We start from the raw sequence: 2,500 nt of genomic DNA on the forward strand, positions 1-2,500 counted from the left end.
AATGAACTCAACCGACTTTTATGAATGGAACTTAACGTAAATTTTAGATCTGTCCCGTATAATGCTTAATTTATGCTACTCCGAGCCCTCTCCAACAAACCTCGTACGGGAATCTCGTACGGGAAGTTAGAAAAATGAGTAGGTGCATGACAGCCTCTCCGAGGTGCTCAGAGAGGGTTCGGAGAGAGCGGTTAATGTCGGAGAGGCGTTCCCTGTGTTCGGAGGGGCGTTCCCTATGTCCGACTCTGTAAAATCGGAGTAGCATAAATTTCGCTTAGGTCTGGAATGAGTTGTAAAAGATCCTCAGTCCTTAAAGGGCTAGAGATTTCTGTGCCTGATTCGGCCCGGATCTGACCTAAATCTGGGCCTGAGCAGTTCCAGAGTCAGCCTCTGTGAGCGCAGCATCTGGACTCTCAGCAGCGTTTGAGAAATGTTGATGCAGTCGGAGCAAACAGCTTTAAAAGCCAGGTGTGCAACAGCTGTCTCCCACCCAAGCACTCCTCAGCTGCACAGGCCCAGGGGGGGCGAGCTCAAAGCTGGAAGTCTGCTCGCGTTAAGGACGCTCTCCCTGGAGAGTCCCACTACAAGGGGCCGTTGACCTGTTTGGTTAGTGCACTTACGGTGTCACGGACGGTAACAGGTTCTAAAGTGGATCCGGGGACTGATCCAGTGGGGATCTTGATCCTGACCCAATACTTGTTTGCACTGTACCTCACTTATATATCGCTTTAGGTAAAGCCCTTTGTCACAGGACTACATGGAGATGGATGATCCGGTATCTGCTTCCATTGCCCCTCACGTCTGTGGCACTGTAGCTGAAAGGGGTTTGGTTGCAGGGAGGTAAAAGAATCGTCCCGGCCCACACCAGACCAGACCAGTGCTGGCTGGTTCTGATCCAGGGCTGGTCCAGGCCCACAGATAGCTTCCATCTGGCTCTGCTGTCCCAATTAGTTTCATTAGTTTCTAATTCTGGAGAAAACTCAGCCCTGGTCTGGCACATACCATGGCACAATACACACACAAACACACACACACACAGATACATACACACATGCACTCGAGTACACACACACACACAGATACATAGACACATGCACTCCAGTACACACACACACACACACACACACACACACACACACACAGACATACACACATGCACTTGAGTACACACACACACAAAAACACACACAGATACATACACACATGCACTCGAGTACACACACACACACATACACACACAAATACATACACACATGCACTTGAGTACACACACACACAGATATGTATCCTGACGACAGTGGTACAGGAGGTAGAGGAGTCGTTTAGTAGTTGGAAGGTTGCTAGTTCGATTCCCCGCTCCTCCTTACCAAGTGTGTAAGTGTCCTTGAGCAAGACACTAAACTGCTCCTGATGTATAAATGCAAAATTCCTTTGGATAAAAGCGTCTGCTAAATTACTAAATATAAAATATATTCACACATGGCAGACTCCTGATCACAGATCCACGACCACTGTGGAGTTTCTGTATTAATGAGGTGGCATCAGGATGGAGAGATGAAGAGAGAGGAGTGGTGGAGTGGAGGGAGATGACACAAATCCTCCTCCATCTGCAGAAACTTAGACACACACACAGATTCATACCCACATGCTTTCAAACACACACACAGACACACACACACAGATTCATACCCACATGCATTCTACCATACACACACACATTCTGTCTCTCTCACACACATACAGCACTTGCGAAACACAGCTAATCAGGACATTCTAGTAATTAGACTCAGCTGTGAGTGAGTGAGTCAGTCCTGAACACACACACGCACATGCCTCCACCATCTCCACAATGCAGACCGTACTGGACAGAGGAAGCCAGTCCCACGCCAAAACCTCCGTCAGACGCAGTGCCGCACGTCACTTACCGTAAGTCACTGTGAGGTGGCCATGCTGTGTTTATGCCATATTTACACAGGCTGCGTGTTGTCATAACCACAGAGAACAACACACAGACAATCTGGCCTCAGAGCAGAGAGAGAGGAGAGGACTATCCAAGCGCTGCTACCGCAGGACAGATCACAGCCAGCGCTCGGCCTTACAAGAGACTGGTTTACATTACACTAACACTCCTGCCATACAGGTTTACACAGTCACGGCACACTGAAGCCTTTGTCTAACAGGACAGGAAGATTGGAATGATAGCATACGTTCTGGGGGTAGTGGGGGGGGGGGGGGCACAGAGCACCGGCGGGCCATATTCAGCTCTGGTCTGGACCGCATCTGTGCTGGGTCTGTGCTCTCCAGGAGCATGAAGACACGTCTCCCAGTCTCCCAGCACACAAGCTAGGCCTGTGGGGTGGCTCTGTTAGAAAAGCCAAAGACTGGACTCTGAGAAGAGCAGTGACACTCTCTCTCTCTCTCTCACACACACACACACACACACACACACACACACACACACACACACACACACACACACACACACACACACACACTCACA

Source organism: Clupea harengus, chromosome 8 (assembly GCF_900700415.2).
Source record: "Clupea harengus chromosome 8, Ch_v2.0.2, whole genome shotgun sequence".
In the NCBI taxonomy this organism is placed as follows: Eukaryota; Metazoa; Chordata; class Actinopteri; order Clupeiformes; family Clupeidae; genus Clupea; species Clupea harengus.